The sequence below is a fragment of the Manacus vitellinus genome, unplaced genomic scaffold (genome assembly GCF_001715985.3).
Source record: "Manacus vitellinus isolate BGI_N305 unplaced genomic scaffold, ASM171598v3 scaffold_13_pilon, whole genome shotgun sequence".
In the NCBI taxonomy this organism is placed as follows: Eukaryota; Metazoa; Chordata; class Aves; order Passeriformes; family Pipridae; genus Manacus; species Manacus vitellinus.
In genome coordinates this window covers 15,163,743-15,179,877 of record NW_021938999.1, presented here as the reverse complement: position 1 = coordinate 15,179,877, position 16,135 = coordinate 15,163,743, and positions in this window count along the sequence as shown.

Below are 16,135 nucleotides of genomic sequence, written 5' to 3'. Positions count from 1 at the left end.
TGTAATGCTTTCCTTGTGAAACCTTTTTTCATGTCGAAAGTAATCTAACTGATGCTGAACAGGATGTTGGGGAGCCTTCCACAGAGAGTGGTTGTTCACTGGTTTGATGGGACTTAGAGTGAAGTGCAAGTGTCACAAAATATTTTTATTCCTAGATTTTGAGGGAGCTTTTAGAGGAAAAAAGAGTAGAACAGTTACTTGAGAAAGGAAATAAGAAAAATCTGAAATACTCATGTATGCACAAGTGGAAAAAATCTGCTGTCTTCCAACTGCCACAACACTGGTAACTTTGTGATTGATATTCAGTATGCACAGTCCTAAAAATAAACCAATGCACATTTTGAATGTTGTCTGTTTGGATACATATTCTTGTACATTTTTTGTTTTGAAGTCCCGATGATGAATCTTGTTTCTGATTTTACAATTATAATATGATTTAGAGTTACTAGGATTAATATCAATAAAAAGAGTTAAGGTCCATATTCTGAATAAAATAAAAATTTTTAAAAAATTGTCTGGAGTAGTGATGTGCCTTGAGTATGTAATAACTTTTTTTCTATTTTCTATTGACTTACAGTCTATTATTACATGTTGCTGGTAGCAACCTTAAAGCCAAAGAATGGCTTTGTATTCTACAATCCCTCTGGAAGTTAAGCCACTCAGAATGATGGCTGATTGTTACATAAATCAGATTTTACATAAGTCAGTCTTAATAAAAGAACCATTGTAAGTGTGTTCTCTTTGGGGGTATGCTATCCACGAGGAAACAAACAGCTTTTTCCAGCCACATGCGAGGAAGTGCCAGCCTGTCCTGAGTGCCTCCACAACTGTTTCTAGGGGATCTGATAGTTATGATGCATGATGCTTGCCAAGTGCACCCGAGTCTCCTGAAAAGTAGCTATAGCAATGAAAGTTTATGTCAGATAAGCCAAAGTCAACTGTCATTGCAAATATCAGGAACATTGCAGTGGATAATGTTCACTGTTAGACATAATAGAGCCTTAGCTGAAATCATCCTTGGTGATTAAGGGAAAAAAGTAAATTTATTTATATCTCACAGGCATCATCAAAAGGATGTAACATCCTGGAAAATACCTGAAGAATAGGAGGCCTGACATCAACCTCTGCATAAAAGTCTGCCTCCAGCTTGTTAAGTATGGACATGTTCCTAGAAAGGGACAAATTTAAGCTATATCAGACCCTGTCACAGGTCTCTGATGGAAATGTCATTCATAAATACCTTAGGCATCATTAACCCGCATAGTCTGACCTCCTGCATAATTCAGAGTATATCTAATTCAATGGCAACTCAACGCAAAACAGAATCTAGCTTTTCATGTATGAAATCTGATAAATACATGTGACTAAAGCACAGCTTTTAAAATACACTTAGTTTTATTTTGAGGATTTAAAATTGGAGCATCTAACATGTTCTCCTACACTGTAACACAATTGTGTTAAGAAAGAATATGGACTTTACCTTTATTCATTTTTCTCTGTCAAATTTGCTGTCATGGATTCTTGTTGTGTTCTCACAACAAGATTAAAGTATCCTTGATACTTTCATTCTCATTTTGTAGTTCTAATAATAGCATTGGAAAACTTATTAGTAAACATCCATAATTTATTCTACTGTCTTTTTGTCCTGTTTTCACTCATTATCTATGATGATATTAGAGAAATACACCACCCTTACTAACATCTTAACCTTACAAGTATCAGAGTAAATGTTGGGACTCTCACTCATTAGTAGCACTTGATTCAGCTTTCACAGTATAGATTGAAGCACTGAAGAATCATGCAGCCAGTGGGATACCTTTCAGTATCTGTTTTCTAACATAAGATGTGTTCAATCTATGCATACCATTTCAGGCTCTTTTTATTTGGATTTTGTTAAAAACAGATGAATGTCTTTAAGTTGAATGAGTATCACCTGTATCCAGGAATAGTCTCAGAGAAATTAATGGGACTACTTATGAATTAAGGATCTAATTTAGGTCAAGGGGAGGTGACACAGCTTGACACTTACTTGGCCAGATTTAGCAGGTCATATATTTTTGGACTAGTTTTTTTTGAAAGTTAAAAAAATTCTCTCTACTTTTACCCAAAGACTGTGCAGTTTTTTTCTAAGACTGATCAACAGACCAGAAGTGCCTAAGAATGTGAACTAATAGCCAAGTAAAATCATTACTATAATCAAAATATAAATACATTTCTTATCAGCAATCAGTTCATCTTTTGTCTTTGCTCTCTAAAACATCTCTTTCCTGATCTTAACAGAATAAGGAATTATCAGTACATTTGAGCTGTTTGAGAGTGCACTATAAAGAAAAAGCAATTTTAATCTTTTGGATACATGTAACATAGACAGGACTACCAGCTTCTGACTGATTTTTTTCTTATTGTTATGAGAATATATATTTCAAGTGTTAGTTTTTATTATTATTTTTATGATTATTCTGGCTTGTCAAACAAGGAACCTGAGATATTATTCTGTAAAAAGTTACTCCATGCATCCCATTAGTTTTTTTGCATCTTTCTCTCAGTTACCTGGTTCTGCTGAGGAAAAAATCCTGAGCTTGACAACTGTGATTCACCATAATAGCTGCTGTATTTTAGGAAGGATATTAGTCACTGAAAAAAAAAAAATCTTGTGCAGCCATGTTTTTGCATTCTCTACAAAGCACGTTATTCCTAAACAAGTTCAGGATGCTACTCAATCACTTTATCAGAAAATTCCTGGGTAGATGGACCAGAATCATGTCACTGTATCTTCAAGGGGCAGCAATGTGATTTTGTCTTTGCCTAACTATTTCCTTAAAAGTTCACTTTGTATTTCTGTACCTGAAACAAATGGTCAGGCTGTCCTGAAGACCCAAGTAATCCAGCCATACACTGAACATATTTTACTTCTCTATGAGTGGTTTAAAAAGCTGAATTTTTATGTTCAAAAAGTCTAACAAGTGTCATTATAGAGTATACAGGTCCTACTACTTACCAGTTGCATCCACTACACTGGTCCTTATGTCCACTCCTGTTTTCTGAGCCTGTAACATTGACATATGGAAGTTAGAGCATTAAGTTAGGCTGTTGCATCTAAGTCAAGAAGTGTTTGTTCACTGAGGTAGGGAGAAACGCCTTGACAAATCAAGACTCCACTGCCTCTAAATACCCAGTAGTTTCCATCTGCAAATGGTCATTAATTCCTCCTCCTGCTTCTCTCTTTCCCGTGTTTAACAACTCTGCAAAGTTTCTGGAAGGCTGGTTGAGAAGGTGGTGAGGTAATCTACACTACAGAAGAAATAACCTCTCTATTGGCAAGACCTGCATGACACCTCCCTGCTTTTGTGGTGCTGATTAAAATGCCAACCCAGGTAGAGAGAGGGAAGGCAACAAGGTATTGCTGTTAGTATTTTATACAGCATAAAAAGCAAGGAAATCATCAAAGTAATATTAACTGACACCGATGAAGCAGAACTGAGAAACAGAAAATGTTATGTCACTGAATAAATAGCGGAGTGTCATTTGTATATTAAAAAAGGGTAACATATTCCATATAACTCTAAATACATTTTTAGAAAGTTATTCCAATAGCCTAATAAAATATTGGACTGCAATTTCCTATAAATGTCAAGAGCTAACACATGTAGACCAAAAATCTGGAGTCCATCTGAGCTAAAAGTCATGGTCCAGAAAGATGGAAATGAAACTAAACATTTTGCTTTCAATGGTCTTCAACAAGAAAGTTGAGAAATCTTGAAAAGCCATGTGGAAATTTTCTGACTGTTTGGAAAATCAGTTTTTCAACTTTCTATGCATGGAAATGATCAGAAATAAAAGAAAGCTGTATATTTTTCACTGTAAGCAACACTGGTCCATAACCAAGAGAAACCTATTTTCGAACTTTTTTTCATAGTTCGTTTTTCAGACTTTTCTTATTAACTTCATCCTTCATTCCAGGGTAGAAGGTATCTACTTTGGCATGGTATAAGAAAAGAGCATGTCCAGGGCTATTACTAAACCACGTCTGTCACACATCCAGCTCCTCACTACCAAGCAGAGCTCTTGCTATTTGAAGCTCCAATAGGCACTGTGATATCACACTTTCTGCACAGCAAAGGAGCTCTCAAAAGTCCTACCAAGTCAGCCACTGGGTCTGGCAGGGAAATGGCTGTCCTCAGAAAAGAACCCAGCACAAGGTAACTTGGAAAATTTAGTCCCCAGCTGATTGATTACACTCTTTATATAAAAGATCTTCCCACACTGCAGTTTCCTGTACAAAGACTGTATGAAATATCTTAGGAAAATTGTAAATATAATGTTAACTCAGATCGAGATTTTTAAGAGTATTTCTTATTTTTCATTTTTAAATGGTCCATCTATGTAATCAGGAAAAAGCATATTTCACATCTCCAGAGGAAAAGAATATATTGTGAAAACTTTTTTTTTTTTTAATTACCAATAAGGCTTTTGAAATGTGTGAAATTTCATCTCCTAAGTCTGTAAAATTTCATGGGTTTATTGGGTAAAGGGTCTGTATTTTGTCTCCTCACTGTTTAAATGTTTTAAAATTACTTTCAATGTCTAGCTTCAGTTGAACAGATATTTCAGAAAATTAAAAGTTTTTGAATGAAATAATTAACCTATATTGATCATTAGCTTCTTATCTATCTACCTAAAGACAAGCAGAATATTCCATGGAGATTGCAACTAGAGGACTCATGTAAAGCCTAGCCACAAATTACATGACTAAAGATTCCTGTGAGTGATGTTAAAACATGTGTGCAGTATTAAAGAAGTTAATGAATCTACTCATCTGGATTATCATTTCTCATGTGAAAATTTTAGATTTGAATGTTCAATGACTAATGAAGAAGAATCAGCTTTGAACTAAATGGTCTTGAAGAAAAAAAAGTAAATAGCATTATGAGGGAATCATTGAGGAAAAAATAAAACATATGGTCATATAATTTATTCCAAATATGCGTAACTCCCAGCTAAAGAGTGAGAGTTTCCAATTTTGGAAAGCAAATTCTGTGACAAATCAAAAGCAATGTTAGCAATAAAAAATGTTGTATTTGTTTGATTCTAATATTTAGTTGCTTTAATTGTTTTGCTCTGTATTTGTCAGAAAATGGTTGGGTTTTCTATAGAAATGAATTTTTAAAAAAAGCCACACAAATTCTGTGCTGTGTTAAAATGGTCTTTTTCAACCTTAATGATTCTATAATTCTATGGTTTATTATTGCAATTATTACTGTGATATATCTACCCAATTTTAAATCTTGTAGCATCCTTGCAGTAAGGGTCAAAATTTAATACAAAAGTAAGCATAAAAATATATTTCATCACATTTGCGAAGAAATGCAAGCACAAAGGAGTTGGGAGCTTGGGATCAAAAATATATCTTCCTTGGTTTATAACAGATGCTGGGAGAAGGAGTAACATAATTTTATTTCAATGCATTTGATATCTTGGGCATTCTGGATACAATAAAGAGTAAAATAAAGTAAGAAAAAATAACTTCTGTCTACTGATATGCCAGCATTTGAGGTTGGGGTCTATATTTCTAGTCCACACTCAGGTGTGTAATAAAAAATGTTCCATCAATCAGTTGAAAGAGGAGAGGAAGGAAGGAGAGAAAAATGACCTTTTCAGGTCATTCATACTCGCACGGGAAGTCAGTGAAGCAGAACCACATCACACTGACTTGTTGGACTGTGCCACAATTTGTCACTGTGTTCTAGCGCAAAGTTTACCCTTTTATACCATTATAAAACCAGAAATCGATGCAACAGAAAAAGTCTTTTAGTACTGACAGATGTAGTCACACAGAGGTTCCTCCTGTAACATTTTCTTTAAAAGGAAAAGCAACATTCCTTCTTACTGAATACGATGTTAGTTTTACCACCTCTAGCAAAAATAACATATTGTAATTTTCTGGTTCACTGACAGTGCTACCGCATTTTTACGCTTTTGTGCGGTATGAGCATGATCTCTATTTGATAATTAATAACATCTGCTTCCTTTACATGACAAATGATGTTTCTTAAACTGAAGTTGTTTCTTAAACTGAAGTTGTTTCATTTTCACAAGTTTTGCATGAGACTTTAAGGAAAAGTTTTAAAACACTTAGTTTTGGGCACTTTTCTGAAGGGCTTCAAGCATCTGGCAGAGCAGATTATCCTAGCTTTTGAACCTGAAAGAACATGGTTTATTTAAAATTCAGCTTGCTTCTCTTGTGGCTGCTTAAGCAGGGAATATATGAATAAGAAGAGTTAGTCTTACAGTGTGATGTGTAAAGTATTTTGAAGTTTAAAATGTTTACATTTTTAGAAGACGATTGTCTATCCAAAAGGTGTTTGTATTCCAGACTAGGTATGCTTAGACTTCATAAATATTCAAAGAAATATCCTTGCTGTATACTTTTAACATGAAAAGTAATATCTCTGTTTTTAATTATGGGGAACCTCAGGCATGAAGAAATTAAATGACCTGAACAAACATCACAAAAGCAGAGCCAGGAATTGAATCTGAATCTCCTGAATGGTAATTATTTGCGTTTATTTGCTGAATTAATCCTTTAGGAAAGAAGTTATGAGTTGCTGTTCAACATCTTTCATTTGACATTCTTGCAGTTTTCTTTTGGTTCCAAATAAAGCAGGTTTAGAAAGCACAAAAATCTGTGTATTCATTTCAGTAATCATGCAAGGAGGCAGGTAGCTTGTTATTATTCAAGTAAATTCCATTTTTCCGGACCTTGAAACTAAGTTTTCGATCCAGACAAGGAAGTAACAAAACAGATGTGTGTGATCCATGGTGCTACGTAATGGTTGTGGATTGGAAGAAATGGGCTTGTAATTAGGAACCACATTTTCTGCTGAACAACACAACATATATAGTCAGTATTTTAGGGAGACCGACTGCATTCTTGATAACCCTGAGACACTCAGGTAGATTTTATCTCAGCTAAATTTAGCTACTTAAATAAGTAGAAACATCTAAACTATGCTATAGAGCAGAGACATCTAAATGTCCACTGCAGTGGACCTACAATATAGCCTGAGGTGGGTTTCTGAGACTTAACGCAGTTGACAAATATGAAGGTGAAAAGAATTCTGTGTTTAGTGTTCATTCAAGGCCTATTTAAGCTTCATGACCACGACAGCAGTTCCCTCCTAAGAACTCCAGGGGTGAGAGGAAGCCATAAGATAAAGATGTATTTTGTCACTGGGTGGAATAAAGAGGTGAAAAAAATGAAAAGGACAAATAGAGAGATCTGCCATACTTGGTTTTGCCTCTATTACATTTAAGAGGTGGTTATTTTAAAAAGACTTGCATCCCTGGACAAAAAGACTGCTAAGCATTTATACTAAGCATTTATATGTATCCTCTTGGAATTTTGTATATGTTATTCTGTTTATCTACCTGTTTAAGTGTAATTTTTATTTCCTTGGATGAAACTCATGATTGTTAAATAAGGTTTGTTAAGCCTTTTTCTTCAGGTTAGAATTAAGCTCATAGAACAGCATCAGTGTTTGTACAGTTTTCCCAGGTTTCTAGGTGGAGTCAATGTTTTTTTAGTGACCACTGTCAATTTAAATACAGCTCTTGTTGCTGCCAGTGAAATTTTGGCAGAAGGAAATATTGTACCGATATCTCATGCTCTTCACACCAAAGATTCAAAATAGTAAGCCTGCTCTCCAAAACATAAATAAATTTTACAAACAAAATCCCTTTCCAATTTTTGCTTTTAAATTTGATGATTATTTACCTGTAGAAATTATCCATATGAAGAAACACTATGGAAATAATTAAAAAAAGGGAAGAAATTTGTGAAGGAGGTCTGAGGGAGACTAAAATATATGCCTAAAAGCAAGTTATGTATAATAAAAGGGAAATAATTATTAATTACTCCAAACACATTACATTTTATTTTTATTATATTTTTATTATGCGGGAATTAAACCCAAAATATCCAGTGAGGGTTGTAATAACATTCTGCTATCTGGTGATAATAAAAATCTTATCTTTTATAGAAGGAACTCATACATCAAATGTTGAGGAATTTCAACGTGAAAAAAGCTGCTTTTTTGGGTATTTTGATTAATGAAGCATCATAAATTCTACTACGAGTCTTTACAGTAACAGGAAATTTAAATGAGCATTTTGATACCAAGGAGTCAATTAAATTTGGATGGCTGTAGAAATCCCACAGGGATGAAGGGTGGCTTGAGTTAAGAAGGACCTCCAAATTAAAACCAGTTCACAAAACTGTTACTGATTATTATTTTTTATTCTTTCTAAATTCTTTGCATTCTCTATGTTTCATATAACACAGAATTAAATTACGAATTTATGAAGACTACAATTCCAAAATGAACACAGTCTACAGAATATAATTTCTGATTCAAATTTACAACTTGAAGAGTACCAAGAATTTTAGAGATTTGTTTCGGGCCAGAAGATTAGCAGCTACAAGAGGCTAATTTCTGGTTTTGTTGACCAGTGGTCAGGATGATGTATTTAGGCTGAGTTCCATTTTCAGCTAGGTTTAATACCCTAAAATGATGTGTGACACTTTGTCATGGCCTCAGTAAAAAAGGTACAAAGATAGATTTGATTGCACAGAATCGTGGTTCTTGTGAGCAAGATTGATGGTGTGTTTTTTCCCTTGTCAATACTGAAGTACGCTTGAGCACCAAAATGTACACAGTCTCTCTCTCTCTGTGACGTTGCTTCTAAAATTAAATACAGATACTTAGACCCAAATGCTGACAAAGCAAATCCTTTTTGAACTGATGGCTTCTCCCACTGCTGTGGCTGTGGAGGCAAAGTTGAAGTGGTCTATAGACATGAACCATCTGTGCCCATTCCTTAACCATAGTCATCGAGACCTTAATACTATGACAGATTCTGTGTTCTTTGTAGCTCCTTTGAAACCTTCTCTTTTAGTTTTACCTTCACTGTTTTTACATCCTATCCTAAAAACACAGCTACCTGAAATGACATTTTTCACTATGCATCTACCTTCATCTCTTTGTATACAGTTTTGACATACAGCTTGCAAACAGTTTTTTGGCACCAAGGCGTTCTCTTTCCTTTCTTTGTCTACAGGAATGTACACCAATTTCTGGTGAATTCTTTATGCATTTCTTATTTCTTTCAAACAGGACTGTACTCCTCATAAGTATTAATTTCCCACCAAAAAAAAAAAAACAACTAACCAAACAAAAAAGCTCACCAAACAACTGAAAAAGTGATGTTGGTGAATAATAGCTCAGTGGAAAATATTTCTTAGGTCACGGATTTGGGGGTCAAGCTTGTGGTTTTCCTATAGAAATTATAAGAGAACAATCACAAGATCATGACAGCCTTAAAATCTGGGGGAAAATACTCAAGGAAATCTTTACCCTAAGACAAATTCCTTAGAATATCTGTGGAAAGAACTAGTTCAATGACACAAGCTTCGAATTAAGTCTTTCTAAAAGTTAAGTGCCAGTGAATGACACGTGTGAGTATGCAATTTTATTTTTAGGGAGATAATTTAAAGTTATTTTAAAAACAGGATATTAGCTGTGGAAAATTACTGGCCCTTGAACTGAAGTAAATAAAATATGACCTCCAGTACCAAATAATTCCTCCCATCTTACAGCTATTCAAACACAGAAGTCAATTGGTCATTTGTTGGGTGTTCAGTCCACAGAGAAATAAACTCCCAGTTATGGCTGATGAAGATTTATGTATTTATAAATATATAATTTTAGTTGGCAGGCTTTCTTGATCAAGCACACCCCTTTTTAGAAGAAAATGGCACATTTCCATAAAAGTGACAAGTAATAGTAATCTTTCTCAGACAGCCTTCCATTCTGCTGAGTGTTTTAGTCTGATGATCTGAACATGGGAACTGAGTACCAGATGTGGTGAGGTCCTGTGAATAGTGTTATGTGAATAATTGTACTTCAGTACTTTAAAAGTGAAAATGAGGTTTCGGTATATCAAAAGGGAAAATTAAGTCTCAAGTTGAATAGAATGCAAAATTCTTTTTCTCAAAAAAAAAAAAGTGTTTTTGTTGAATGAAAGTTTATATTCATAGTGAACCTCAGAGGAAAGGTGCAGGAAGATCTATGGCAGATAATCTTCTTGTCTGAGGTGGCCATGCAAAAATACTGGACCGCAGGTCAACTTAATGCACTTCTGTACTAAAAAAAAAGACAAAAAAATCCCAAAAGGAGTTTAAATTCAGGAGTTTAAATCAAATTTTGACATAGTTTCAACTTGGATCACTCATATCTAGGTATCTAATCACAGGTGTATTAGATTAGCATAGGTAAGATGCACACTCTTGCTTTATCGTTTTTATGAGCCTAATCACTTCCTAGCTACTTCCATGAAAAGTAGTTGTATCTGAAATCATTCAACCAATTCAATCTGAATTTGTCAGCAGCCAGGAGACTACAGTCATTTTGATTAGTTTTTATAACATTAACAAGACCTGACATCTATGCTATAGGAATTCCAGGAACTTTGTTTTGGATTAGTTGTAGTTTGATACCATAGATTGGTGCCCAGCCATAGCAGGGGCATGTTGGGTGCAATCCTGGAATGTATCTTCCATTTTAGTTTCATCACAAAGGAATCCAGTTTGCATCTTCTTCCACTGCAGTGCAATGCAAACTGAGGTATGGTATGTGAATCAGAAAATTCACCCTAAATTCATAGTACAAAGATTTGGTCAGAAACTGATGACTAGCTGGAGCTATGTGGTGACAGAAGTGGCTAACCTAGCCTCCTAAATAATATTTATTTCCAGTAATGTGAAATAACTGCTAGGCACTGATTAGAATTTGTTCTCACAGAATAGCATCTGACTGTTAAAAGCTTGCACAGCATAAACAGAGATATGCAATTGCCTACATATGTGTCTTGCAAGAGGCAACAGATAACCCCCTTCATCTGCAGCTGGGATGGGGAAGAGTCTTTGAGACTGAATGTTTTGTAACTATCCATTCACAGGCTGGGGGAGGCAGGAACACTTTTACTGCTACTGAAGTTTCTAGATTCCATGCTGACTTTGTCATTTTGAAGAGGAAGGAACTGATCCATTCTCATTCCATGTAGAAGAAGCTCAGCCTCCATGTCAGTCTAAGACACGAGGAGAGATGTATAAGAGAAGTATCAGTAGCAAGGAAAAAGGGAGAGTGCTTACCCTGCAGTGGGAACACTGAAGGCAGGCAAAGGCTGCAGCAGGGAAGGCAGAGGGGTCTGCACGTATGTGGAGGAGGGAATGGCTCCTGCCCCACAGATGAAAAGGGAGAACAAAGATAAATGTCTCTGCCCTCCCTCCCGTGCCTCTAAAAATCTCTTGGAGCCCATCTTAGCCTCTTATCACTGCACCAACTCAGGACTAATTAATATTTTTTGTTCCTTGACTCCTTTTGGACTCTTCCAACCAGTTCACTCCAGTTACTCCAGGAATGCCTCTTTGTAGCTGGCATAAAAAGGCCGCATCAGTCTTCGTCCTGCAGAGGCCTTCAACACTATTTCTGTAGGCTTTGCATCCTAAGACAAGCTCACAAGCCCTCATAAGTCACATGGTGGCATGCAATCACAGAAAATTAATTTTGTTTCATAAAATCACCAAACTAGCGAACTGCGACATAACCCATGAGGCCTTATCAGACAGTTTGAAATTAGTAAAACATCTCAAGAATTCAGGATTGCAGGGAAACCTTTGATTCACACTTCATGTAAGTGGATGTGGCCAATCTGCATTATAGTGCATTAACCCTAAGCTGTATGGAAACAGGTCAGTTTGTTCCACTCACTCCTGTATTCAGAAAGCATCCCACAATTGTCTTAGTACTGGAAACATACCTTCTAATCCCACTTCCACCCCTGGCCCCCCTTTACCTGCCCTCACATCTCTGGAACTGGTTCTGCCCAACTAAAACCTCAGTTTCCCACCATCCCAGAACTTTTTTTTTTACTGTACAGAGGCAAAAATGTGATCTTTATGTAGAATCAGTTTCACAGAGATTATCATCTGCTTTGGGGGAATTCCCAAAATGGGATAAACAGGTCTAAAACTACGGAGTACCTTGTTCTTTTTTATCACTGGGAACAAACATTTTTTGCTTAATTTCCTATTTTTTCTGTTACTAAAGAAATTTAGGATTTTGAACCCCAACTAGCAAATCACGAAACCATGTGCTTAACTCAAAACACACGAATGCCACTGTTGAAATCAGTGCAACTGCTTGTAGTCAGAAGGATAAGTCTGAAGTGTTACCTTGAATTACTAGAACAGAAAAAGTTTATTACATTTATAGTGTTTTCAATTTTCATAAAGAGTACTGCAACTAACTTGACGCAATCCCAAAAATTCTGTGCTGTGAATGTAATGCATAAAATAGGGTTTGTTTTTTCTTTTAAATTAATATGTTTAGCATATTCACATTTCCCATCAACAGAGTTATAATTTCAGGATATTTGGTGTTCCTAGCTGTCCCTATTAATAGAAATTGAATAAAGTCATTTTACACAACCAGAAAATGAGGCCATCCTGATTCTGGCATTTTTGATGATGGAATGATTTGGCTCTGAAATCTTAGGAAAATTTAACTGAAGGAATAAGAGCTACACAGAATGCAGAAGTCATACATAGAAACCAAAATGAGAGGGTTCTGCATTTACAGAGCACTTTTTTATTCCAGATGATTTAACAACTAATATTTTAATTACTGTTATTTTTAAAACTTTATTGTAGCAACTACTGTGGTAATTATGTTGAGCATCAACTAGCACAGCAACACCAGACTGTATAACTTGCTGTATTGTAAATCAGGGATTCCCCCAGGCAGCCATAATTTGTCTGTCCTTCTGGTTTTGTCTACTTCAACTTTTCTATTTTAGGGACTACACATGTGCTTTGTGTTAGAGCAGGGAAGTCACAGCAGACTAAACTACAGTTGTATGGTGACTTTGCCTTTTGGGTCGTGCCCTTCTTTGGTCTTGGAGGAAGATGGTCACATATAAAAACAAATTATGATTCAGAGAATCCCTACAGAGAGATTAACCAGAGAAATGTGGTTTTCACTGTGTCCTCACCCAGTGTACAAAGTCCCTATATAAATAGTCTTGTACTGGTCTAATTAATTGGCTCTCTAATCCCTGCCTTGCCCACTACACACAAAGTGGTTTTGTAAATTCAAAATAGACATAGTCTTGAGCCACAACATTTATAAGATCACGGCATCTAGGGATGAAAAACAACTAATACATCATCCGGTACACCTCCCCAGCAGGGCAGGGTAGCCTAGTTAAAAATGCCTTAAATAACATGGCTTTGACCACATCCTGAGCCAGCCAGTCTGCTGCCTAATTCATCCTGCTGCCATGATGCTTTCCTTGATTTTCTTGATACCCTGTTTCACAGCTCCAGCCTCTAACTTTGAATTCAGCTCAGCTATGGCAAGGGAGCGAACCTCCCTTGCCTGAGGACAGCCTTTCACATAGAGATAGTTGCTCACCTCCTGTTTATGCTCTATCTCATTATTGTTCTTTTGAGTTGGGTAAATTTGTGTAGATGAAATTTCTGTGTCAGACAACAAAGCTTTAGGATTTGATTTCTGATTTTTTTCTCACATCTGGCAATACTACTGCACTTTCTCAACACAGCTGTAACAATGGGTTTCTGAGCAGTTATTCTAATGTAACCATAGATTTTGCTACTGGAACAATGCCAAATGATTATGAAGAGGGTAGTATCTTAGCTGATGGGGGTAATACTTGTACATCCTCAATAATGATATAAATGATCTTAACAGGATGACAACAGATTTCCCTGAGATAAAGTATTCATTTATCTAGTTGCAAAGTAGACTGACACTCCTCTCTCATTTCCTCGAGGTTGTAATTTAAAGGATTAACTTAATGCTGTTTGATACCCTGTTCAGAGATTTCTTGAAAGCTGAAGTTGTTGGCTCTTCAATAAAGAAAATATATTAAAGCCTTTGGTTTTGGAGTTTTTTTCTTCCTTTTTTTCTTTTTTTCTTTAAGTGAATGTGTTGGTGGTTCAAATAAATATCTGTCTAGACAGATGTCAAAAGTGAAATCCAGTGATAAAGATTTCTTCATGATAATAATAAAGCTGAGGGTAAAAAAAAAATATTTGTGGTGTAAAGAACACCCAAGTTCTGAATGCAGAGCCAGATCTTTTTGTTTCAGCTACCACCCAGCAAAGGGCAGTCAGTCAATCAGATCAGAAGTTCTCTTAGAGGGAGATATTACTCTCTGTGAGGCAGCACGGATGAGGGGGTGTGTGCACGTGCAGGAAAGCGGTTAGAAACGTAGCAGTGGATTTTGTGGTTTTCTCCTTTGAAAGTTATGATCTGGTTAATGCTGGGATTTCCAAAGACCCCAAGGGAAATAGATTGTTCAGTTCCCACCACACTGGGGTCCCTTTCCTTTGAGATCTCCTGTGCTTCCCAAAGCTCCCTGTGGCTACAGTGAGATCAGCCGCTGCTCGCCAGGAATTGCTGAAGAACACTGGGGATTTGTGTGCTTCAGTACTCAGCATCACAGCACCTGAATGTTAGCTGCCTGACAGCTGTAAAGGGATTCGAAGCAGGATATTTACCTATTGATGCCTTTAAGCCAAGGGGAGAATTAATGCATTAACCACCGTGACACAGAACCGTATCCGCTAAGCTTCTTTCCGTACTGAGGTTGAACACAGACAGCTCACTTCCAAGCAGGTTCCATGTTAAATGCCAGAAGAGTGTCTTTAGATTTCCTTCATCTTTCCTTCAGGTTTTGGACCCACACTGCTGTCACAAGAAATCTAATTCACTCCTGAAAGGCGATTACGTCCCCCTGATGGAAATTACAGTATGTACCAGCCCTCTGCTTTTGAGATCTGTCATGGCATGCATATTTCACTAATAGGTGTAAGTAAAAATACAAAATAAGTGTAGCCCAGGACTGGAGTCCAGACTGATGATGTCATCACCTTGCTCAAGTAGGAATGTGGAATCCATTAATGGGCAATAAAACTGGAACTGATTTCTAAATATTTTGCATCAAAATGCATTTGCAGCTTTAAAACCTGCAACTGATTTGTGGTCAAAATGGTTCATTTTTTACAAATGCTTTTCATTTCACCTTAAGATGATAATTGCATCAAATGATGGTCATAGGTTTCAAACAGAAAATGTGTAGATTATAATTTTGCGTGTCTGATCAAGGAAAGGAAATTTTTATTTACAGCTGTCTCTGAAGATGGCCAAACCACTTATTCTTGCATAAGAAACTATTAGCTAAGAACTGGGGTAACTAAATAACACCTTTAAGGTATAAAATATTCTTCCCTAACTGGATATTTGTTGTTTTGTCTCTTTTCTAAATAATGAAGAATCAAGAAGCAACCAACTGGAAGCAAAATCATGTAAAAGGAGAACCTAAAGGTATTCACACTGATAATATGGGATAAAAATAGCATCATTACCTTTTAATAAAATGTATTCCTCATTCTGATAGCTATAATATTAAACTTTTGACCACTACATTTTTATTTCCTCCTCAGTGATCAGTGGAAAATCTGTCATGCCATATTTCATCTTCATCTTCATCTTCAACAAACAACTAACAGTTTCATTTATTTTTTTCATTTGAGAAACTTTAGTAATTATTTAGTAGCAAAAATATCATCAAAAATACATTCCCTTAGGGAAATCAGTAGTTTGATTTTCATCCATAACTAACTGTACAGATTGCTGTGACCCATGTACTAATCGTAAGTCAGGCACATGGAGTTGATTTCAGGAATAAGATACAGCAATATGTCTGTTCTTTTTAGTGCAACCTATAAAGAAATCCCTTAAGAAGTATGCATTTGAAGAAAGAAATATTTATTTCACCTATTTTTTATAGGTTAGCCAAAGTACCAATATATATCCCAAGCAGTATTGACATTTACCTATAATTAGTCATAGAAATAAAGTTACTGCAAACAACAATGTTCTAAGGACAGTATGTTTCCATATTTACTTGTCAAAACCCAGTCCTTCTGGAATTAAGAGCACTGCAATTTAATTGAAATTCTTTTTCTTCCTCTAGAGCATTAATTTATCAT